General features: G+C 46.5%; 1 pseudogene; it reads right to left on the reverse strand.

Annotated features, from left to right (window-relative positions):
• The window catches only part of LOC135524869 (AT-rich interactive domain-containing protein 4B-like), a 77,151-nt pseudogene extending 53,665 nt beyond the window's left edge, over positions 1–23,486 (reverse strand).
• Positions 23,487–25,739: the final 2,253 nt, after the last annotated feature.

The raw sequence follows: 25,739 nt of genomic DNA on the forward strand, positions 1-25,739 counted from the left end.
CAAGCCACTACTACTAAATAACCCCCTAGCCTCCAAGCCACTACTACTAAATAACCCCTAGCCTCCAAGCCACTACTACTAAATAACCCCCTAGCCTCCAAGCCACTACTACTAAATAACCCCCTAGCCTCCAAGCCACTACTACTAAATAACCCCCTAGCCTCCAAGCCACTACTACTAAATAACCCCCTAGTCTCCAAGCCACGACTACTAAATAACCCCCCTAGTCTCCAAGCCACTACTACTAAATAACCCCTAGCCTCCAAGCCACTACTACTAAATAACCACACTAGCCTCCAAGCCACTACTACTAAATAACCCCTAGCCTCCAAGCCACTACTACTAAATAACCCCCTAGCCTCCAAGCCACTACTACTAAATAACCCCCTTGCCTCCAAGCCACTACTACTAAATAACCCCTAGCCTCCAAGCCACTACTACTACTAAATAACCCCCTTGCCTCCAAGCTACTACTACTAAATAACCCCCTAGCCTCCAAGCCACTACTACTAAATAACACCCCTAGCCTCCAAGCAACTACTACTAAATAACCCCCCAAGCCTCCAAGCCACTACTACTAAATAACCCCCTAACCTCCAAGCCACTACTACTAAATAACCCCTAGTCTCCAAGCCACTACTACTAAATAACCCCTAGTCTCCAAGCCACTACTACTAAATAACCCCACTAGCCTCCAAGCCACGACTACTAAATAACTCCCTAGCCCCCAAGCCACTACTACTAAATAACCCCCTTGCCTCCAAGCCACTACTACTAAATAACCCCATTGCCTCCAAGCCACTACTACTAAATAACCCCCTAGCCTCCAAGCCACTACTACGAAATAACACCCCTAGCCTCCAGGCAACTACTACTAAATAATCCCCCTAGCCTCCAAGCCACTACTACTAAATAACCCCTAGCCTCCAAGCCACTACTACTAAATAACCCCCTAGTCTCCAAGCCACGACTACTAAATAACCCCCTAGTCTCCAAGCCACTACTACTAAATAACCCCCTAGCCTCCAAGCCACTACTACTAAATAACCCCTAGTCTCCAAGCCACTACTACTAAATAACCCCTAGTCTCCAAGCCAGTACTACTAAATAACCCCCTAGCCTCCAAGCCACTACTACTAAATAACCCCCTAGCCTCCAAGCCACTACTACTAAATAACCCAGCCTCCAAGCCACTACTACCAAGCCAGCCACTACTACTAAATAACCCCTAGCCTCCAAGCCACTACTACTAAATAACCCCCTAGCCTCCAAGCAACTACTACTAAATAACCCCCTAGCCTCCAAGCCACTACTACTAAATAACCCCCCTAACCTCCAAGCCACTACTACAAAATAACCCCTAGTCTCCAAGCCACTACTACTAAATAACCCCCTAGTCTCCAAGCCACTACTACTAAATAACCCCCTAGTCTCCAAGCCACTACTACTAAATAACCCCACTAGTCTCCAAGCCACTACTACTAAATAACCCCCTAGCCTCCAAGCCACTACTACTAAATAACCCCCCTAGCCTCCAAGCCACTACTACTAAATAACCCCCTTGCCTACAAGCTACTACTACTAAATAACCCCCTTGCCTCCAAGCTACTACTACTAAATAACCCCCAAGCCTCCAAGCCATTACTACGAAATAACACCCCTAGCCTCCAAGCAACTACTACTAAATAATCCCCCTAGCCTACAAGCCACTACTACTAAATAACCCCCTAACCTCCAAGCCACTACTACAAAATAACCCCCTAGTCTCCAAGCCACGACTACTACATAACCCCCTAGTCTCCAAGCCACTACTACTAAATAACCTCCCTAGCCTCCAAGCCACTACTAAATAACCCTGTAGCCTCCAAGCCAGTACTACTAAATAACCTCACTAGCCTCCAAGCCACTACTACTAAATAACCCCCTTAGCCTCCAAGCCACTACTACTAAATAACCTCCCTAGCCTCCAAGCCACTACTACTATATAACCCCCTAGCCTCCAAGCCACTACTACTAAATAACCCCCCTAGCCTCCAAGCCACTACTACTAAATAACCCCTCTAGCCTCCAAGCTCCAACTACTAAAAATAACCCCCCCAAGCCCTCCAAGCCACTACTACTAAATAACCCCTAGCCTCCAAGCCACTACTACAAAATAACCCCCTCCAAGCCTCCAACCCCCTCTCCAAACGACTACTAAATAACCCCCTTGCCTCCAAGCCACTACTACTAAATAACCCCCTAGCCTCCAAGACCACTACTACTAAATAACCCTGTAGCCTCCAAGCCACTACTACTAAATAACCCCCCTAGTCTCCAAGCCACTGACTACTAAATAACCCCCTAGCCTCCAAGCCACTACTACTAAATAACCCCCTAGCCTCCAAGCCACTACTACTAAATAACCCCTAGTCTCCAAGCCATGACTACTAAATAACCCCCTAGTCTCCAAGCCACTACTACTAAATAACCCCCTAGCCTCCAAGCCATGACTACTAAATAACCCAATTGCCTCCAAGCCACTACTACTAAATAACCCCCTAAGCCTCCAAGCCACTACTACTAAATAACCCCATAGCCTCCAAGCCACTACTACTAAATAACCCCCCTAGCCTCCAAGCCACTACTACTAAATAACCCCCTAGCCTCCAGGCCACTACTACTAAATAACCCCCCCCTAGCCTCCAAGCCACTACTACTAAATAACCCCCTAACCTCCAAGCCACTACTACAAAATAACCCCCTAGTCTCCAAGCCACGACTACTAAATAACCCCCTAGTCTCCAAGCCACTACTACTAAATAACCCCCTAGCTTCCAAGCCACTACTACTAAATAACCCCCTAGCCTCCAAGCCACTACTACTAAATAAGCCTCCCCCTAGCCTCCAAGCCACTACTACTAAATAACCCCCTAGCCTCCAAGCCACTACTACTAAATAACCCCCTAGCCTCCAAGCCACTACTACTAAATAACCCCTAGCCTCCAAGCCACTACTACTAAATAACCCCCTAGCCTCCAAGCCACTACTACTAAATAACCCCCTAGCCTCCAAGCCACTACTACTAAATAACCCCCTAGCCTCCAAGCCACTACTACTAAATACCCCCATTGCCTCCAAGCCACTACTACTAAATAACCCCCTAGCCTCCAAGCCACTACTACTAAATAACCCCCCTAGTCTCCAAGCCACGACTACTAAATAACCCCCTCGTCTCCAAGCCACTACTACTAAATAACCCCCCTAGCCTCCAAGCCACTACTACTAAATAACCCCCTAGCCTCCAAGCCACTACTACTAAATAACCCCCTAGTCTCCAAGCCACTACTACTAAATAACCCCTACTAAATAGCCTCCAAGCCACTACTACTAAATAACCCCCTAGCCTCCAAGCCACTACTACTAAATAACCCCCTAGCCTCCAAGCCACTACTACTAAATAACCCCCCAAGCCTCCAAGCCACTACTACTAAATAACCCCCTAGCCTCCAAGCCACTACTACTAAATAACCCCCTAGCCTCCAAGCCACTACTACTAAATAACCCCCTAGCCTCCAAGCCACTACTACTAAATAACCCCCTAGTCTCCAAGCCACTACTACTAAATAACCCCCTAGCCTCCAAGCCACTACTACTAAATAACCCCCTAGCCTCCAAGCCACTACTACTAAATAACCCCCTAGCTCCAAGCCACTACTACTAAATAACCCCACTACTACTAAATAACCCCCTAGCCTCCAAGCCACTACTACTAAATAACCCCCTAGCCTCCAAGCCACTACTACTAAATAACCCCCCTAGCCTCCAAGCCACTACTACTAAATAACCCCCTAGCCTCCAAGCCACTACTACTAAATAACCCCCTAGCCTCCAAGCCACCCCTAGCCTCCAAGCACTACTACTAAATAAACCTCCCACTACTAGCCTCCAAGCCACTACTACTAAATAACCCCCTAGCCTAGTCTCCAAGCCATGACTACTAAATAACCCCCTAGCCCAAGCCACTACTACTAAATAACCCCCTAGCCTCCAAGCCACTACTACTAAATAACCCCCTGTAGCCTCCAAGCCACTACTACTAAATAACCCCCTAGCCTCCAAGCCACTACTACTAAATAACCCCCTAGCCTCCAAGCCACTCCAAGCAACTACTAAATAACCCCCTAGCCACTCCAAGCCACTACTACTAAATAACCCCCCTAGCCTCCAAGCCACTACTACTAAATAACCCCCCTAGCCTCCAAGCCACTACTACTAAATAAGCCACCCCCTAGCCTCCAAGCCACTACTACTAAATAACCCCCTAGCCTCCAAGCCACTACTACTAAATAACCCCCTAGCCTCCAAGCCACTACTACTAAATAACCCCCTAGCCTCCAAGCCACTACTACTAAATAACCCCCTAGCCTCCAAGCCACTACTACTAAATAACCCTGTTAGCCTCCAAGCCACTATAACTAAATAACCCCCTAGCCTCCAAGCCACTACTACTAAATAACCCCCTAGACTCCAAGCCACTACTACTAAATAACCCCCTAGCCTCCAAGCCACTACTACTAAATAACCCCCTAGCCTCCAAGCCACCCCGACTACTAAATAACCCCCTAGTCTCCAAGCCACTACTACTAAATAACCCCCCTAGCCTCCAAGCCACTACTACTAAATAACCCCCTAGCCTCCAAGCCACTACTACTAAATAACCCCCTAGCCTCCAAGCCACTACTACTAAATAACCCCCCTAGCCTCCAAGCCACTACTACTAAATAACCCCCTAGCCTCCAAGCCACTACTACTAAATAACCCCTCCAAGCCCACAACTACTAAATTGCCTCCAAGCCACTACTAACTAAATAACCCCCTAGCCTCCAAGCCACTACTACTAAATAACCCCCTAGACTCCAAGCCACTACTACTAAATAACCCCCTTGCCTCCAAGCCACTACTACTAAATAACCCCCTAGCCTCCAAGCCACTACTACTAAATAACCCCCCTAGTCTCCAAGCCACTACTACTAAATAACCCCCCTAGCCTCCAAGCCACTACTACTAAATAACCCCCTAGCCTCCAAGCCACTACTACTAAATAACCCCCCTCCAAGCCACTACTACTAAATAACCCCCTCCAAGCCACTACTACTAAATAACCCCCTAGCCTGCCTCCAAGCCACTACTACTAAATAACCCCCTAGCCTCCAAGCCACTACTACTAAATAACCCCCCTAGCCTCCAAGCCACTACTACTAAATAACCCCCTAGCCTCCAAGCCACAACTACTAAATAACCCCCTAGCCTCCAAGCCACTACTACTAAATAACCCCCTAGTCTCCAAGCCACTACTACTAAATAACCCCCTCGTCTCCAAGCCACTACTACTAAATAACCCCCTAGTCTCCAAGCCACTACTACTAAATAACCCCCCTAGCTTCCAAGCCACTACTACTAAATAACCCCCTTGCCTCCAAGCCACTACTACTAAATAACCCCCTAGCCTCCAAGCTACTACTACTAAATAACCCCCTAGTCTCCAAGCCACTACTACTAAATAACCCCCTGTTGCCTCCAAGTCTCCAAGCCACTACTACTAAATAACCCCCCTCCAAGCCTCCAAGCCACTACTACTAAATAACCCCCTAGACTCCAAGCCACTACTACTAAATAACCCCCCTAGCCTCCAAGCCACTACTACTAAATAACCCCCTAGTCTCCAAGCCACGACTACTAAATAACCCCCCTAGCCTCCAAGCCACTACTACTAAATAACCCTGTAGCCTCCAAGCCAGTACTACTAAATAACCCCCTAGTCTCCAAGCCACGACTACTAAATAACCCCCCTAGTCTACCAAGCCACTACTACTAAATAACCCCCTAGTCTCCAAGCCACGACTACTAAATAACCCCCTAGTCTCCAAGCCACTAAATAAACTACTAAATCACGACCCCCTAGTCTCCAAGCCACTACCACCCCCTAGTCTCCAAGCAACTACTAAATAACCCCCCTAGTCTCTCAAGCCACTACTACTAAATAACCCCCTAGCCTCCAAGCCACTACTACTAAATAACCCCCTAGTCTCCAAGCCACGACTACTAAATAACCCCCTAGCCTCCAAGCAACTACTACTAAATAAGCCCCCCTGGTCTCCAAGCAACCTGCCACTACTACTAAATAACCCTGTAGCCTCCAAGCCATGACTACTAAATAACCCCCCTCCAAGCCACTACTACTAAATAACCCCCTAGCCTCCAAGCCACTACTACTAAATAACCCTGTAGCCTCCAAGCCACTATAACTAAATAACCCCCTAGCCTCCAAGCCACTACTACTAAATAACCCCCTAGCCTCCAAGCCACTACTACTAAATAACCCCCTTGCCTCCAAGCCACCTACTAAATAACAAAATAACCCCCTAGCCTCCAAGCCACTACTACTAAATAACCCCCTAGCCTCCAAGCCACTACTAACTAAATAACCCCCTAAGCCTCCAAGCCACTACTACTAAATAACCCCCCTAGCCTCCAAGCCACTACTACTAGCCTCCAAATAACCCCTAGCCTCCAAGCCACTACTACTAAATAACCCCCTAGCCTCCAAGCCACTACTACTAAATAACCCCCCTAGTCTCCAAGCCACTACTACTAAATAACCCCCTAGTCTCCAAGCCACGACTACTAAATAACCCCTAGTCTCCAAGCCACTACTACTAAATAACCCCCTAGTCTCCAAGCCACTGACTACTAAATAACCCCCCCTAGCAACTAGTCTCCAAGCCACGACTACTAAATAACCCCCTAGCCTCCAAGCCACTAAATAACCACTAAATAACCACCCTAGTCTCCAAGCCACTACTACTAAATAACCCCCTAGCCTCCAAGCCACTACTACTAAATAACCCCCTCCAAGTCTCCAAGCCACTACTACTAAATAACCCCTAGCCTCCAAGCCCACTACTAAATAACCCCTAGTCTGACTACTAAATAACCCCCCTAGTCTCCAAGCCACTACTACTAAATAACCCCCTAGCCTCCAAGCCACTACTACTAAATAACCCTGTAGCCTCCAAGCCCTAAATAACCCCCCTGGCCTCCAAGTCACTAAATAACCCCCTAGCCTCCAAGCCACTACTACTAAATAACCCCCTAGCCTCCAAGCCACTACTACTAAATAACCCTGTAGCCTCCAAGCCACTACTACTAAATAACCCCCCTAGCCTCCAAGCCACTACTACTAAATAACCCCCTAGTCTCCAAGCCACTACACTAACTACTCCAAGCCACTACTACTAAATAACCCCCTAGCCTCCAAGCCACTACTACTAAATAACCCCCTAGCCTCCAAGCCACTACTACTAAATAACCCCCTAGCCTCCAAGCCACTACTACTAAATAACCCCCTAGCCTCCAAGCCACTACTACTAAATAACCCTGTTGCCTCCAAGCCAATATACTACTAAATAACCCCCTAGCCTCCAAGCCACTACTACTAAATAACCCCCTAGACTCCAAGCCACTACTACTAAATAACCCCCTTGCCTCCAAGCCACTACTACTAAATAACCCCCTAGCCTCCAAGCCACTACTACTAAATAACCCCCTAGTCTCCAAGCCACTACTACTAAATAACCCCCTAGCCTCTAAGCCACTACTACTAAATAACCCCCTAGCCTCCAAGCCACTACTACTAAATAACCCCCCTAGCCTCCAAGCCACTACTACTAAATAACCCCCTAGCCTCCAAGCCACTACTACTAAATAACCCCCTAGCCTCCAAGCCACTACTCAATAACCCTGTAGCCTCCAAGCCATGACTACTAAATAATACCCCCTAGCCTCCAAGCCACTACTACTAAATAACCCCCTAGCCTCCAAGCCACTACTACTAAATAACCCCCCTAGCCTCCAAGCCACTACTACTAAATAACCCCCTAGTCTCCAAGCCACTACTACTAAATAACCCTGTTGCCTCCAAGCCAATACTAACTAAATAACCCCCTAGCCTCCAAGTCACTTCTACTAAATAACCCCCTACTACTAAATAACTCCAAGCCACTACTACTAAATAACCCCCTTGCCTCCAAGCCACTACTACTAAATAACCCCCCTAGCCTCCAAGCCACTACTACTAAATAACCCCCCTCCAAGCCACTACTACTAAATAACCCTGTTGCCTCCAAGCCACTATAACTAAGTAACTACCCCTAGCCTCCAAGCCACTACTACTAAATAACCCCCTCCAAGCCACTACTAACCCCAAGCCACTACTACTAAATAACCCCCTAGTCTCCAAGCCACTACTACTAAATAACCCTGTAGCCTCCAAGCCACTACTACTAAATAACCCCCTAGCCTCCAACCCCCCTAGCCACTACTACTAAATAACCCCCCCCTAGCTACTCCAAGCCAATACTACTAAATAACCCCCCTAGTCTCCAAGCCACTACTACTAAATAACCCCTGTTCCAAGCCACTACTACTAAATAAAGCCTCCCACTACTACTAAATAACCCCCTAGCCTCCAAGCCACTACTACTAAATAACCCCCTAGCCTCCAAGCCACTACTACTAAATAACCCCCCTAGCCTCCAAGCCACTACTACTAAATAACCCCCTAGCCTCCAAGCCACTACTACTAAATAACCCCCTAGCCTCCAAGCCACTACTACTAAATAACCCCCCTCCAAGCCACTACTACTAACCCCCAGTCTCCAAGCCACTACTACTAAATAACCCCCCTAGTCTCCAAGTCACTAACTACTAAACTAAAAACCCCCTAGTCTCCAAGTCACTACTACTAAATACCCCCCCTCCAAGTCTCCAAGCCACTACTACTAAATAACCCCCCTAGCCTCCAAGCCACTACTACTAAATAAGCCCCTAAATAGTCTCCAAGCCACTACTACTAAATAACCCCCTAGCCTCCAAGCCACTACTACTAAATAACCCCATAGCCTCCAAGCCACTACTACTAAATAACCCCCTATAGCCTCCAAGCCACTACTACTAAATAACCCCCTAGCCTCCAAGCCACTAACTACTAAATAATCCCCCTAGTCTCCAAGCCACTACTAACTAAATAAGCCCCCCTAAAGCCTCCAAGCCACTACTACTAAATAACCCCCAAGCATGACTACCAAGCCACTACTACTAAATAACCCCCTAGCCTCCAAGCCACTACTACTAAATAACCCTGTTGCCTCCAAGCCACTACTACTAAATAAGCCCCCCTAGCCTCCAAGCCACTACTACTAAATAACCCCCTAGCCTCCAAGCCACTACTACTAAATAACCCCATAGCCTCCAAGCCACTACTACTAAATAACCCCTAAATAGCCTCTAAGCCACTACTACTAAATAACCCCCTAGCCTCCAAGCCACTACTACTAAATAACCCCCATAGCCTCCTGAATTGCTTACAGAAAATTCAGAGATCCTAATGGCGACAGTATTGAGCATTAAATAAATACTACTATCCCACAAACACTTCCTCATGAAAACTATATATCATCTAGTCTTGTTCTGGTCCTCTATGGACTTCCACGACATCTCGGCCACTGAACCCTTCATCCACACCACATAAACATCACTCATTGACTTGAGGTTTTCGTTGAGTTGTCGTAGGTAAGACAGCCACAAGGGGGTGCTGTAGTACACAGTAAGTGCTGGAGAGAGGGGAGGGGTGGTGGGAATGGTTTCAGGACACTGAGGCAGATTACGCAGGTTGGCACAGCAATGCACAGCTTAGCTGCACAGCAATTTGAGGCTGTTGCAGAATGCAGACACAGTAGTAACGTGAGACAGGAAGTACAGTCAAGATATCCAAATCCAGGTTTGCTCACACAACCTCACCAGGCTGGTCCCAGATCTGTTGTCTCCTTCTATAGACTCGTGCCCAGATCTGTGGTCTCCTTCTATAGCCTGGTCCCAGATCTGTGGTCTCGTTCTATAGACCTAGCTCTAGAGTCAGATGAAAGCATGGATACCATTGCTGTGTCTCTGTTTGCAGTTTGAATGAAGTTGCAAACCTAGCAGCAAACAAAACTACCTTAAAACCTCCTTCAAACTCCATGTACAGATACTGGACACAGAGACATACACATGGTCTCCACATGTTCATCTGAATCTGGGGAAGAAGATCAAGTCTTTCAATACCATAGTGATGAGTTACAACCTGTATTGGTGGCAAACAGAGAGTACAGCCACCTCATCATCTCTCTACAGTCCAGTGGTGTGAATGAGACTACAGCCACCTCATCATCTCCATACAGTCCAGTGGTGTGAATGAGACTACAGCCACCTCATCATCTCCATACAGTCCAGAGGTGTGAATGAGACTACCGCCACCTCATCATCTCTCTACAGTCCAGTGGTGTGAATGAGACTACAGCCACCTCATCACCTCTCTACAGTCCAGTGGTGTGAATGAGACTACAGCCACCTCATCACCTCTGAAGGAGACTACAGTCCAGAGGTGTGAATGAGACTACAGTCACCTCATCATCTCCCTTCAGTCCAGTGGTGTGAATGAGACTACAGCCACCTCATCATCTCTCTACAGTCCAGTGGTGTGAATGAGACTACAGCCACCTCATCATCTCCATACAGTCCAGAGGTGTGAATGAGACTACAGCCACCTCATCATCTCCATACAGTCCAGTGGTGTGAAGGAGACTACAGCCACCTCATCATCTCCATACAGCCCAGTGGTGTGAAGGAGACTACAGCCACCTCATCATCTCTCTACAGTCCAGTGGTGTGAATGAGACTACAGCCACCTCATCATCTCCATACAGCCCAGTGGTGTGAAGGAGACTACAGTCCACCTCATCATCTCCATACAGTCCAGTGGTGTGAAGGAGAGACTACAGCCACCTCATCATCATCTCATACAGTCCAGTGGTGTGAATGAGACTACAGCCACCTCATCATCTCCATACAGTCCAGTGGTGTGACTGAGACTACAGCCACCTCATCATCTCTCTACAGTCCAGTGGTGTGAATGAGACTACAGCCACCTCATCATCTCCATACAGTCCAGAGGTGTGAATGAGACTACAGCCACCTCATCATCTCTACAGTCCAGTGGTGTGAATGAGACTACAGCCACCTCATCATCTCCATACAGTCCAGTGGTGTGAATGAGACTACAGTCACCTCATCACATCTCTCTACAGTCCAGAGGTGTGAATGAGACTACAGCCACCTCATCATCTCTCTACAGTCCAGTGGTGTGAATGAGACTACAGCCACCTCATCATCTCCATACAGTCCAGTGGTGTGAATGAGACTACAGCCACCTCATCACCTCTCTACAGTCCAGTGGTGTGAATGAGACTACAGCCACCTCATCATCTCCATACAGTCCAGTCCAGTGGTGTGAATGAGACTACAGCCACCTCATCACCTCTCTACAGTCCAGTGGTGTGAATGAGACTACAGCCACCTCATCATCTCCATACAGTCCAGAGGTGTGAATGAGACTACAGCCACCTCATCATCTCCATACAGTCCAGTGGTGTGAATGAGACTACAGCCACCTCATCATCTCCATACAGTCCAGTGGTGTGAATGAGACTACAGCCACCTCATCATCTCTCTACAGTCCAGAGGTGTGAATGAGACTACAGCCAAATTAGTGCATTCAGCGATTTCAGCCACACTCGTTGCTGACAGGCGTATAAAATCGAGCACACCACCATGCAATCTCCATAGACAAACATTGGCAGGAGATTGGCCCGTATTATAGAGCTCGTTGACTTTTAACGTGGAACCGACATAGAATACCACTTTTCCAACAAGTCAGTTGGTCTAATTTCTGCCCTGCTAGAGCTGCCCCGGTCAACTGTAAATGTAAAGGTCTTTGAGCAACAACAGCTCAGCAGCGAAGAGGTAGGCCACACAAGGTCACAGAACGGGACCACCGAGTGCTGAAGTGCATAAAATTATCTGTCCCCGGTTGCAACATTCAACATGCGCTCCCGAGTGTCGCATCTCAGTACTAGACGTGTCACTACAGACCATTGTTTGATTCCAGGCTGTATCACAACAGGCCGTTGTGATTCACCACAAGAACAATTTGTCTGGGAGCTTCATGAAATGGGTTTCCATGGCCGAGCAGCCGCACACAAGCCTAAGAAGACCATGTGCAATGTCAAGCGTCGCCTGGAGTGGTGTAAAGCTTGCCGCCATTGGACTCTGGAGCAGTGGAAACGCGTTCTCTGTGGTGATGAATCACGCCTCACCATCTGCTGTTGGCTTGTGTGGGTGTATGTGCTATGCAACATAGCTGACTTGAAACATTGTTAACAGTTTCAGGGCCATGGGCATTTCTCGTGATGGAAAAATACAGAATAACATACCAGACTGTTTTTGTTAGAACTCAAACTTAACAATAACAGAAACCAGATATGTGATAACGGTATCTAGGGAATGAGCGCTTAGATACTCTACACAGAAACAGTTACATCTATCAACTGGAGCGCCTGGGGGCTGGTTCCAGTTCGTACGCCAACAATCAACGATAGGCTGGGTGAGTCTAAACCACTCCCACTCTCTACTCTGTGACAGGCCGGTTCAGAAGCAGGAATTACCTCTGTCAGAGTATATTATAATAATTTTGTCAGGTGACTCATTGTCATATTTATCCTGATACCAGATTTGAATTGACACAACCCTAACAGCTGACTGACTAGCTAGCTGACTGACTAGCAAGCTAGCTGACTGACTAGCTAGCTGACTGACTAGCTAACTAGCTAGCTAACTAACTAGCTAGCTCGCTGACTGACTAGCTAGCTGACTGACTAGCTAGCCGACTGACTAGCTGACTGACTGAGCTGACTAGCAAGCTGACTAGCAAGCTGACTAGCAAGCTGACTGAGCAGCCAAAGCGACATCACTCGAGGGCACAGCGACATCACTCGAGGGGCACAGCGACATCATTAGAGGGGCACAGTAACGGCACAGCGGGTAGAGGGCCAGTAGAGTAGAGCTCAGCCAGGGCAATAGAGGGTAGAGGGGCAGTAGAATAGTAGAGTAGAGCTCAGCCAGGGCAATAGAGGGTAGAGGGGCAGTAGAATAGTAGAGTAGAGCTCAGCCAGGGCAATAGAGGATAGAGGGGCAGTAGAATAGTAGAGTAGAGCTCAGCCAGGGCAATAGAGGGTAGAGGGGCAGTAGAATAGTAGAGTAGAGCTCAGCCAGGGCAATAGAGGGTAGAGGGGCAGTAGAATAGTAGAGTAGAGCTCAGCCAGGGCAATAGAGGATAGAGGGGCAGTAGAATAGTAGAGTAGAGCTCAGCCAGGGCAATAGAGGGTAGAGGGGCAGTAGAATAGTAGAGTAGAGTTCTGCCAGGGCAATAGAGGGTAGAGGGGCACTAGAATAGTAGAGTAGAGCTCAGCCAGGGCAATAGAGGATAGAGGGGCAGTAGAATAGTGGAGTAGAGCTCAGCCAGGGCAATAGAGTGGCAGTAGAGTAGAGCTCAGCCAGGGAAATAGAGGGTAGAGAGGCAGTAGAATAGTAGAGTAGAGCTCAGCCAGGGCAATAGAGGGTAGAGGGGCAGTAGAATAGTAGAGTAGAACTCAGCCAGGGCAATAGAGGGTAAAGGGGCAGTAGAATAGAACTCAGCCAGGGCAATAGAAGGTAGAGGGGCAGAATAGAGTAGAATAGAATAGTAGAGCAGAGCTCACCAGGGCAATAGAGGGGCAGTAGAGCAGAGCTCAGCCAGGGTAATAGAGGGGCAGTAGAGCAGAGCTCAGCCAGGGTAATAGAGGGGCAGTAGAGCAGAGCTCACCAGGGCAATAGAGGGGTAGTAGAGCAGAGCTCAGCCAGGGTAATATAGGGGCAGTAGAGCAGAGCTCGGCCAGGGTAATAGAGGGGCAGTAGAGCAGGGGCAGTAGAGCAGAGCTCGGCCAGGGTAATATAGGGGCAGTAGAGCAGAGCTCGGCCAGGGTAATATAGGGGCAGTAGAGCAGAGCTCAGCCAGGGTAATATAGGTAATATAGGGGCAGTAGAGGGCAGCAGAGCTCGGCCAGGGTAATAGAGGGGCAGTAGAGCAGAGCTCGGCCAGGGTAATATAGGGGCAGTAGAGCAGAGCTCAGCCAGGGTAATATAGGGCCAGTAGAGCAGAGCTCGGCCAGGGTAATAGAGGGGCAGTAGAGCAGAGCTCGGCCAGGGTAATATAGGGGCAGTAGAGCAGAGCTCAGCCAGGGTAATAGAGGGGCAGTAGAGCAGAGCTCACCAGGGTAATATAGGGGCAGTAGAGCAGAGCTCAGCCAGGGCAATAGAGGGGCAGTAGAGCAGAGCTCAGCCAGGGTAATATAGGGGCAGTAGAGCAGAGCTCAGCCAGGGCAATAGAGGGGCAGGGTAATAGCCAGGGAGGGGCAGTAGAGCAGAGCTCAGCCAGGGTAATATAGGGGCAGTAGAGCAGAGCTCAGCCAGGGTAATAGAGGGGCAGTAGAGCAGAGCAGCCAGGGCTAGAGGGGCAGTAGAGCAGAGCTCAGCCAGGGTAATATAGGGGCAGTAGAGCAGAGCTCAGCCAGGGTAATATAGGGGCAGTAGAGCAGAGCTCACCAGGGTAATATAGGGGCAGTAGAGCAGAGCTCAGCCAGGGCAATAGAGGGGCAGGGGCAGTAGAGCAGAGCTCAGCCAGGGCAATAGAGGGGCAGTAGAGCAGAGCTCAGCCAGGGTAATATAGGGGCAGTAGAGCAGAGCTCAGCCAGGGTAATATAGGGGCAGTAGAGCAGAGCTCAGCCAGGGCAATAGAGGGGCAGTAGAGCAGAGTTCACCAGGGTAATATAGGGGCAGTAGAGCAGAGCTCAGCCAGGGTAATAGAGGGGCAGTAGAGCAGAGCTCAGCCAGGGTAATAGAGGGGCAGTAGAGCAGATCTCAGCCAGGGTAATAGAGGGGCAGTAGAGCAGATCTCAGCCAGGGTAATAGAGGGGCAGTAGAGCAGAGCTCAGCCAGGGTAATAGAGGGGCATAGAGGGAGCAGTAGAGCAGAGCTCAGCCAGGGTAATAGAGGGGCAGTAGAGCAGAGCTCAGCCAGGGTAATAGAGGGGCAGTAGAGCAGAGCTCAGCCGGGGTCCAGGAGGGAAGCTGCCTGTCTACAGCAGGTTAACAGTGGTTAAAGACGGTCAACCACCCAATGAAGCCAGCTTGCAGACTCAGACACAACTCTTTAGCTGACAGGGATTTTGCCTAAGGTATTATGCCATTAACTTAAGGCTACATAAGTATCAAGGGTGAATTTTTTAAATATTTGAACATTTCAATGTAAAGTGCTATTTTTTGCATAGATACTGAGTACGGACACATTTTTTATGTGTACCATTATTTGGTCAAATTAAATCAGTTGTTCATCAGTGCTCAGTTCTAGGACCTCTCAATTATTATTGTCAATGTACTACAATCATTGGACGTTTAGTTTATGAATCCAGTACTGAACGATATGAGATGGGTCTATTATTGGAACACATTGGGCATCATTCCCCATCAGCTGAAGAGTTCCACAAATAGAGAAATCATTACGATATCATCACTAGGGTCCCAGGAACATGCCCGAAATCCCCAGCTTTATCAAGAAATCCTGGTCGGGGATTCTACAACCAGGATTTACGGAAAAGTCAGGAATTTGAGGATAGTTTCCAGAATTGTGCAACGCTCAAACGTACTGCCTGATACCCCAGCCGTAGAGAGAGAACCACCTACCCAGAGATGTCCTCCTCCTTCCCAGCCCCAGGGAGAGAGAACCACCTACCCAGAGATGTCCTCCTCCTTCCCAGCCCCAGGGAGAGAGAACCACCTACCCAGAGATGTCCTCCTCCTTCCCAGCCCCAGGGAGAGAGAACCACCTACCCAGAGATGTCCTCCTCCTTCCCAGCCCCAGGGAGAGAGAACCACCTACCCAGAGATGTCCTCCTCCTTCCCAGCCCCAGGGAGAGAGAACCACCTACCCAGAGATGTCCTCCTCCTTCCCAGCCCCAGGGAGAGAGAACCACCTACACAGAGATGTCCTCCTCCTTCCCAGCCCCAGGGAGAGAGAACCACCTACCCAGAGATGTCCTCCTCCTTCCCAGCCCCAGGGAGAGAGAACCACCTACCCAGAGATGTCCTCCTCCTTCCCAGCCCCAGGGAGAGAGAACCACCTCCCACCCAGAGATGTCCTCCTCCTTCCCAGCCCCAGGGAGAGAGAACCACCTACCCAGAGATGTCCTCCTCCTTCCCAGCCCCAGGGAGAGAGAACCACCTACCCAGAGATGTCCTCCTCCTTCCCAGCCCCAGGGAGAGAGAACCACCTACCCAGAGATGTCCTCCTCCTTCCCAGCCCCAGGGAGAGAGAACCACCTACCCAGAGATGTCCTCCTCCTTCCCAGCCCCAGGGAGAGAGAACCACCTACCCAGAGATGTCCTCCTCCTTCCCAGCCCCAGGGAGAGAGAACCACCTACCCAGAGATGTCCTCCTCCTTCCCAGCCCCAGGGAGAGAGAACCACCTACCCAGAGCCAGAGATGTCCTCCTCCTTCCCTTCCTCCTGCTCCTCATCGTAAGGTTCCAGCTTCACTCTGAGGCGAGCAAATGAAGGCCAGTCTTCATCATCAGACTCATGCTTGTGATAATCATCTTCTTCCTCACTGTCATCATCACCTTCCCTTTCAGCCATCCACTGCACAGGCTTCAAAGATTCTGTCTCAGGTTTGTCCTTGGTCAGCTCAGTCTTCTCCTCCTGTGGGGGGTGACATGGTGCTGTTACTTCATATTCTGTTTAACAATCATCTTATTGCATCATATCCTGTTTAACAATCATCTTATTGCATCATATCCTGTTTATCAATCATCTTATTACATCATATCCTGTTTATCAATCATCTTATTACATCATATCCTGTTTATCAATCATCTTATTACATCATATCCTGTTTATCAATCATCTTATTACATCATATCCTGTTTATCAATCATCTTATTACATCATATCCTGTTTATCAATCATCTTATTACATCATATCCTGTTTATCAATCATCTTATTACATCATATTCTGTTTATCAATCTTATTGCATCATATCATGTTTATAAATCATCTTATTGCATCATATCCTGTTTAACAATCATCCCGTAACAAATGTTACACATATAAGCCCATCTAAAGTGAAAAACATACATGGTCATCTAACTAAAGGTTAAAACACCATAAAGAATGTGTTTTGGCAACTCAAATCAAATCAAATTATATTTGTCACACATGGTTAGCAGATATTAATGCGAGTGTAGTGAAATGCTTGTGCTTCCAGTTCCGACAATGCAGTAATAACCAACAAGTAATCTAACTAACAATTCCAAAACTAATTTCTTATATACAGTGTAAGGGGATAAAGAATATGTACATAAAGATATGAATGAGTGATGGTGCAGAGCAGCATAGGCAAGATACAGTAGATGGTATCGTGTACAGTATATACATATGAGATGAGTATGTAAACAAAGTGGCATAGTAAAAGTGGCTAGTGATACATAAGGATGCAGTAGATGATAGAGTACAGTATATACGTATACATATGAGATGAATAATGTAGGGTATGTAAACATTATATTAGGTAGCATTGTTTAAAGTGGCTAGTGATATATTTTACATCCTTTCCCATCAATTCCCATTATTAAAGTGGCTGGAGTTGAGTCAGTGTGTTGGCAGCAGCCACTCAATGTTAGTGGTTGCTGTTTAACAGTCTGATGGCCTTGAGATTGAAAAACAGCTTCTGTCTCTCGGTCCCAGCTTTGATGCACCTGTACTGACCTCGCCTTCTGGATGATAGCGGGGTGAACAGGCAGTGGCTCGGGTGGTTGTTGTCCTTGATGATCTTTATGGCCTTCCTGTAACATCGGGTGGTGTAGGTGTCCTGGAGGGCAGGTAGTTTGCCCCCAGTGATACGTTGTGCAGACCTCACTACCCTCTGGAGAGCCTTACGGTTGTGGGCGGAGCAGTTGCCGTACCAGGCGGTGATACAGCCCGCCAGGATGCTCTCGATTGTGCATCTGTAGAAGTTTGTGAGTGCTTTTGGTGACAAGCCGAATTTCTTCAGCCTCCTGAGGTTGAAGAGGCGCTGCTGCGCCTTCTTCACGATGCTGTCTGTGTGAGTGGACCAATTCAGTTTGTCTGTGATGTGTATGCCGAGGAACTTAAAACTTACTACCCTCTCCACTACTGTTCCATCTATGTGGATAGGGGGGTGTCCCCTGCTGTTTCCTGAAGTCCACAATCATCTCCTTAGCTTTGTTGACATTGAGTGTGAGGCTATTTTCCTGACACCACACTCCGAGGGCCCTCACCTCCTCCCTGTAGGCCGTCTCGTCGTTGTTGGTAATCAAGTTGGAGTTGGAGGCGTGCGTTGCTGCGCAGTCGTGGGTGAACAGGGAGTACAGGAGAGGGCTCAGAACGCACCCTTGTGGGGCCCCAGTGTTGAGAATCAGCGGGGTGGAGATGTTGTTGCCTACCCTCACCACCTGGGGGCGGCCCGTCAGGAAGTCCAGTACCCAGTTGCACAGGGCGGGGTCGAGACCCAGGGTCTCGAGCTTGATGACGAGCTTGGAGGGTACTATGGTGTTAAATGCCGAGCTGTAGTCGATGAACAGCATTCTCACATAGGTATTCCTCTTGTCCAGATGGGTTAGGGCAGTGTGGTTGAGATTGCGTCGTCTGTGGACCTATTTGGGCGGTAAGCAAATTGGAGTGGGTCTAGGGTGTCAGGTAGGGTGGAGGTGATATGGTCCTTGTCTAGTCTCTCAAAGCACTTCATGATGACGGAAGTGAGTGCTACGGGGCGGTAGTCGTTTAGCTCAGTTACCTTAGCTTTCTTGGGAACAGGAACAATGGTGGCCCTCTTGAAGCATGTGGGAACAGCAGACTGGTATAGGGATTGATTGAATATGTCCGTAAACACACCAGCCAGCTGGTCTGCGCATGCTCTGAGGGCGCGGCTGTGGATGCCGTCTGGGCCTGCAGCCTTGCGAGGGTTAACACGTTTAAATGTTTTACTCACCTCGGCTGCAGTGAAGGAGAGACCGCATGTTTCCGTTGCAGGCCGTGTCAGTGGCACTGTATTGTCCTCAAAGCGGGCAAAAAAGTTATTTAGTCTGCCTGGGAGCAAGACATCCTGGTCCGTGACTGAGCTGGATTTATTTCTATAGTCCGTGATTGACTGTAGACCCTGCCACATGCCTCTTGTGTCTGGGCCGTTGAATTGAGATTCTACTTTGTCTCTATACTGATGCTTAGCTTGTTTGATAGCCTTACGGAGGGAATAGCTGCACTGTTTGTATTCAGTCATATTACCAGTCACCATGCCCTGATTAAAAGCAGTGGTTCGCGCTTTCAGTTTCACGCGAATGCTGCCATCAATCCACGGTTTCTGGTTAGGGAATGTTTTAATCTTTGCTATGGGAACGACATCTTCAACGCACGTTCTAATGAACTCGCACAACGAATCAGCGTATTCGTCAATGTTGTTGTCATAGTTTCGTAGGAACGCGAAGCGAGGCGGCCATCTCTGTCGGCGCCGGAAGTCAAACAACTGACAATAAGGGTATGTCTGGTCTATGAACTTAATGTTCATTATTTTCATTGAATGCTCTGTCAAATGCTGTATCTTTAAATAGCTAACGTTACGTATATGATCTGTGTAGTAATCTAATTTGAATCAGAAAACCATTTGCATTGCTAGTTATAACCTAATGTTAGCTAGCGACCTGCAGAGTCATTCTACAGCTATGGCAATGTTTGAGTTGGTAGTTGTATGAGTTGGTATTATGGTTGATTATTTAGATAGCTAGCTGCATGTCTTAACAAAATACTCCACTTTGTCAGATAATTCCATGACCCATCAAGTTAGCCAGGTGTATTTGGAGGTGATTACCATCATTGATTACGCCTGGACAACAGAGACCCATCCACCAAGCCAGATGTGGGGGGGGGGGGGGGGGGGTTATGGCCATCTATACTATGTCATGAACATGTGTACATGTCTAGACAGCAGAGACCCATCCACCTAGCCAGATGTGGGGGGGGGGGGGGGTTATGGCCATCTATACTATGTCATGAACATGTGTACATGTCTAGACGGCAGAGACCCATCCACTGTACCGTTTACACCTTCTGTATCCTGTGAGTGTGACAAATAAACCGAGATGTTATTTGATATAGTGAATGTTTAGCACATGGCCTCACATGTGAATCCTTAAAGAGATGGGTGGGGCTAAAGCTTAAGAGGGTGTGAGCGATGCTGAATGGGTGGAGACAAAGAGGAGCTCTCCACTGGGTACCAAAACAATCAAGTGCCGTTTTCTCAAAAGTGAGGTTACAAGTTTATTAACTTTCAAAGCAGAATTACTTTCCCAATGCTCCTCAACTGTAGTGTATGACATACAGACATAACATTTTCTAGCTCGGAGTATTTACTTTTATCCAATTTAAAAAACACAATTTCAAATTTAGCACCATAAGACCAAATCGAGGCGGTCAGTCACATATTTGGATTAAAAAAATAAGGCACACTATCAGATGAAGCCCAAATTACTACAGGATACATTCATTTTATAGCTTTGGACATGTGTGCATCCTATCGAAGTAAGTGCCTTATTAAGTTATCATCATAGTTTCTGTATATCGTGTTGTCGTTTCTACTGTAGTGTTTACGGACATATTCAATCTCTCCCTATCCCAGTCTGCTGTCCCCCACATGCTTCAAGATGGCCACCACTGTTCCTGTTCCCAAGAAGGCAAAGATAACTGAACTAAATGACCCCGTAGCACTCACTTCTGTCATCAAGAAGTGATTTGAAAGGCTCGTTAAGGATCATATCACCTCTACCTTACCTGACCCCTAGATTTCAATTTGCATGCCGTCCCATTATTTTCTTTTGAGGTTGTGTACTGTTGTGGATTGTTAGATACTACTGCACTGTTGGACCTAGGAATACAAGTATTTCGCTAAACCCACAATAACATCTGCTAAATATGTGTATTTGATGTTTTAGGAGCTAGTAGCAGAGCTTCCATGTATGTCATGTCTTAGGAGATAGAAGCAGAGCTTCCATGAGTGTTAGTGCCATCTTACTTTGATACACCCCCTCTGTGTTTTAATCAAATCAACTATACGCATTGCGCTTGTCGGATGCTTTAAGCACACTGTTTGATGAAATAAGGCAAACATGACTCAAGAGGGAGCCAGAAATCAAGAAGAAAATAAACATAAACTGTACCCCCACCAGACCTTCCACTGCTGATGCCTTTACAGATTATGCCGTTATGCTCACAAAGCTTGCCGGTAATAGACTACACCAAGGGTCTGCACCCTGTTTCTTGTCAAGTGACAATGTATCTAAACATCTACTGATCTGCTGTTCTGGTTTTCATTTGAACAGTTTCATTTCATTTATAATAACATCTTTGCATCTCAAAATCATTTGTCATTTGGGAAATCAAAATTCTATCTAAATTAAAATGATAAGTCTAAAAGTATCTATTGCCACTACCAACTATGTAAAAATAGCCTACATAAAGACAACAAATAAAAACATTGCAGTCTGCAGGTAGAAAATAGCCTGAAAAATAAATATTCTATAAATCACATTGGCTACATTTGGCCTTTCTGCAAGAAACTTGAAACATTGTATAAAATATTCTGGGCCCTAAGAGTTTCCTGCACCAGTGAGCTCCAGACAGACACGGCTGAATAAATAACAATAATAACATCATACACTAAACGTTAGCTATGGAGCCAGCTAGCTACCGTCAGCTAGCTAACAGTACACTTTAGCTTGAAATTAAACTTCTGTCAAAATTAGAAACGTGTCATATCTGAAAATGTAGCTAGCTATCTTACATCATCATACATGGTGGATGCGTCTCCCTGTCACGGATGCCCTAAGTTTGAAGATGTATTCCGGAGACAGGTGTTTTCTCCATCTCTTTAGCTATCAGACTCTAATTACACTGGTTTCAAAACTCGATCCTCCAGAAAGTGGAGATCAACACTTATGCAGTTCTACTAAGTGATATATATTTTTTATTTTAATATATTTATTTTTACTACATTATACATGTTTTAAAAATCCGTTTGACAGGATTACCGAACTTCTTCCATTTAAGAATGATGGAGGGGACCTTCAATGCTGCAGAAATGTTTTGGTACCCTTCCCCAGATCTATGCAAACAGAATCCTGTCTCGGTGCTCTACGGACAATTCCTTCGACCTCATGGCTTGGTTTCTGCTCTGACATGCACTGACTACTGTGAGTCCTTTATATAGACAGGAGTGTGCCTTTCCAAATCATGTCCAATTAATTGAATTAACCACAGGTGGACTCCAATCAAGTTGTAGAAACATCTCAAGGATGATCAATGGAAACAGGATGCACCTGAGCTCAATTTCGATTCTCATAGCAAAGAGTTTGAATACGTATGTAAATAAGGTATCCATTTTTTATTTTATATAAATTTGGTAAAATTTCTAAAGCCCTGTTTTCGCTTTGTCATTATGGGGTATTGTGTGTAGATTGATGAGGATTTTTATTTATTTAATCAATTTTAGAATAAGGCTGTAACGGCAACAAAATGTAGAACAAGTCAAGGGGTCTGAATACTTTCCAAAGGCACTGTATATATACAATCCATGTCTCAATTGTCTCAAGACTTAAAAATCCTTCTTTAACCTGACTCCTCCCCTTCATCTATACTGATTGATGTTGATTTAACAAGTGACATCAACAAGGGATCATAGATTTCACCTGGATTTACCTGGTCAGTATGTCAAAAGAGCAGTTATTCCTAATGTTTTGTGCACTCAGTTTATAGCCAATATTATAAAATGTGAAAAGTCTCTATTCTTTTGAAATTTCTGTGTAACACTGTTAATTTCTGATAATAAACAAAAACTAAAATAAATTATCTATTTCACTTGCTTTGTAAACATATGTTTACTTTTTTTTTATTTTATCTTTATTTATTAAGGCAAGTCAGTTAAGAACAAATTCTTTTTAACAATGACAGCTAATCCTGGCCAAACCTGGACATCATTGGGCCAATTGTGCGATGCCCTATGGGACTCCCAATCACGGGCAGTTGTGACACAGCCTGGAATCAAACCAGGGTCTGTAGTAGCACCACTAGCACTGAGATGCAGTGCCTTCGACTGCTGCGTCACTCAGGAGTTTCCAAACCAACCTTTGAATTGATTTGAGACAGAGAGCGTGAGAGAGAGAGAGAGAGAGACCTTGTAGATGTCAGGCTGAGCGCTGCTGGTCTCTGAGCCTGCTGAGGATGTCTCAGATACATTCTGCTTCTGTTCCTCTCCACAGCTGGAGGAGGCTACAGGGGGGGCGGAAGTGGCTCCCCCTGACCATGCCTCCCCACTCTCCCCCTCCGCCTTGGGCTGCTTCAGGGGTAGGTCCATACGGAAAGTGATGACGCAGGAGGTGCAGTATTCCTCAAACCCATACAGGTACCTGAGAAGGAGCCCAACACATCAACAACCACAAATAAGGGGTCAACACTGTGACTCCAATACCGTCTGGAGTTATTGGATTCCTTGATAAAGAGGAGCCAAACAATACCTTATCAAATAACGTCAATCTGCCTCTACTGCAGAAAGCCTTTGTTGAACTGAAATTGGTACTTAATGCAGGTAAAACCAAGTTACGTTCCAGATTACGTAAAAGGTTATCTGATGATTTATGTGGATGGTGCCCTCATTGATCCCCCACTTATAAATATCTGGACATCTGGATTGATGTGAGTGAAGAAATTAAGAATTAAAATAGTATTCTATAGTAAACATCACAAAACAAATCAATCTGTCAACATTCATTCTGATTACTGACTATGGCGATGTCCTCTATATGACGATGACATTGTTGTTTATATAAATTCAGCAGTTTTGAAGCCATTGGGACAGAGATGGCGCATTGCAATTTATAACGGGTGGTAGGTTCAGTACACATAAAGTATAGCATAATTATTGGTGTTTATTATGTTTGATAGGTCATCTTTATAAAAAACTATTTGTCCTTTATTGACTAACCTGTTATAACGTAATATATATATACACACAGTTGAAGTCGGAAGTTTAGATACACCTTAGACAAATACATTTACATTCAGTTTTTCACAATTCCTGACATTTAATCCTTAATACTAGTAAAAATGCCCTTTTTTAGGTCAGATAGGATCACCACTTTTTTTAAGAATGTGAAATGTCAAACAATAGTAGAGAGAATGATTTATTTAAACGTTTCTTCTTCTTTCTTCACATTCCCAGTGTGTCAGAAGTTTACATACACTCAATTAGTATTTGGTAGCATTGCCTTTAAATTGTTTAACTCGGGTCAATCGTTTCGGGTAGCCTTCCACATGCTTCCCACAATAAGTTACATACATTTGCTGCAACACTAACTCAAAAAAGTTCTGGGACACTGTAAAGTCCATGGAGAATAAGAACACCTCCTCCCAGCTGCCCACTGCACTGAAGATAGGAAAACTGTCACCACTGATAAATCCACCATAATTGAGAATTTCAATAAGCATTTTTCTACGGCTGGCCATGCTTTCCACCTGGCTACTCCTACCCCGGTCAACAGCACTGCACCCCCCACAGCAACTCGCCCAAGCCTTCTCCATTTCTCCTTCTCCCAAATCCGTTCAGCTGATGTTCTGAAAGAGCTGCAAAATCTGGACCCCTACAAATCAGCCGGGCTAGACAATCTGGACCCTTTCTTTCTAAAATTATCTGCCGAAATTGTTGACACCCCTATTACTAGCCTGTTCAACCTCTCTTTCGTGTCATCTGAGATCCCCAAAGATTGGAAAGCAGCTGCGGTCATCCCCCTCTTCAAAGGGGGGGACACTCTTGACCCAAACTGCTACAGACCTATATCTATCCTACCATGCCTTTCTAAGGTCTTCGAGAGCCAAGTCAAAAAACAGATTACCGACCATTTCGAATCTCACCATACCTTCTCTGCTATGCAATCTGGTTTCAGAGCTGGTCATGGGTGCACCTCAGCCACACTCAAGGTCCTAAACGATATCTTAACCGCCATCGAAAAGAAACATTATTGTGCAGCCGTGTTCATTGATCTGGCCAACGCTTTCGACTCTGTCAATCACCACATCCTCATCGGCAGACTCGACAGCCTTGGTTTCTCAAATGATTGCCTCGCCTGGTTCACCAACTACTCTGATAGAGTTCAGTGTGCCAAATCGGAGGGTCTGCTGTCCGGACCTCTGGCAGTCTCTATGGGGGTGCCACAGGGTTCAATTCTTGGACCGACTCTCTTCTCTGTATACATCAATGAGGTCGCTCTTGCTGCTGGTGAGTCTCTGATCCACCTCTACGCAGACGACACCATTCTGTATACTTCTGGCCCTTCTTTGGACACTGTGTTAACAACCCTCCAGGCAAGCTTCAATGCCATACAACTCTCCTTCCGTGGCCTCCAATTGCTCTTAAATACAAGTAAAACTAAATGCATGCTCTTCAACCGATCGCTACCCGCACCTACCCGCCTGTCCAACATCACTACTCTGGACGGCTCTGATTTAGAATACGTGGACAACTACAAATACTTAGGTGTCTGGTTAGACTGTAAACTCTCCTTCCAGACCCATATCAAATATCTCCAATCCAAAGTTAAATCTAGAATTGGCTTCCTATTTCGCAACAAAGCATCCTTCACTCATGCTGCCAAACATACCCTTGTAAAACTGA

Source organism: Oncorhynchus masou, chromosome 31 (assembly GCF_036934945.1).
Source record: "Oncorhynchus masou masou isolate Uvic2021 chromosome 31, UVic_Omas_1.1, whole genome shotgun sequence".
Taxonomy (NCBI): Eukaryota; Metazoa; Chordata; class Actinopteri; order Salmoniformes; family Salmonidae; genus Oncorhynchus; species Oncorhynchus masou.